Here is a 463-nt window from a genome sequence, read left to right as displayed (position 1 = left end):
ACAATAGTGAATAATTGCCATCAGGACTGACTGTGAGGGTTGGAAATGTAGAGGTAGATGTTTTTTGACAAAAGGAGCAGAGTGATTGATTTTTCAGTCCAGTTGCGGAGGTTCCTGGGACCATCCAGTGAGAAGAATGGAGAGTGTGACCCTACCCACATAGGCAGTGATGCCAGGGATGAGGACAGAGATGATGATGTGTACAGATGGAGAGGCTGGGGACACTGGACTCAAGGAGAGAGAGGGGCTGTATGCAGATGGCCCAGCAAGGGGGGGGGGTAGGGAGGCCTGTGGGGTGTGCCCTTTGGTTATTTGATGATGCATAGAGGGGATTGTAATCACTGCAATGAAACGAAATACGATAGGATGAATGTAAAACTCATGCTCTCACATGTAAACCCACATAATACACAATAAAAACTAAAAAAAAAAAAAAAGAAAAAATCACAGTTATAGCACAACA

This window comes from Chrysochloris asiatica, unplaced genomic scaffold (assembly GCF_000296735.1).
Source record: "Chrysochloris asiatica unplaced genomic scaffold, ChrAsi1.0 scaffold00443, whole genome shotgun sequence".
Taxonomy (NCBI): domain Eukaryota; kingdom Metazoa; phylum Chordata; class Mammalia; order Afrosoricida; family Chrysochloridae; genus Chrysochloris; species Chrysochloris asiatica.
This window is presented reverse-complemented; position numbering follows the sequence as displayed.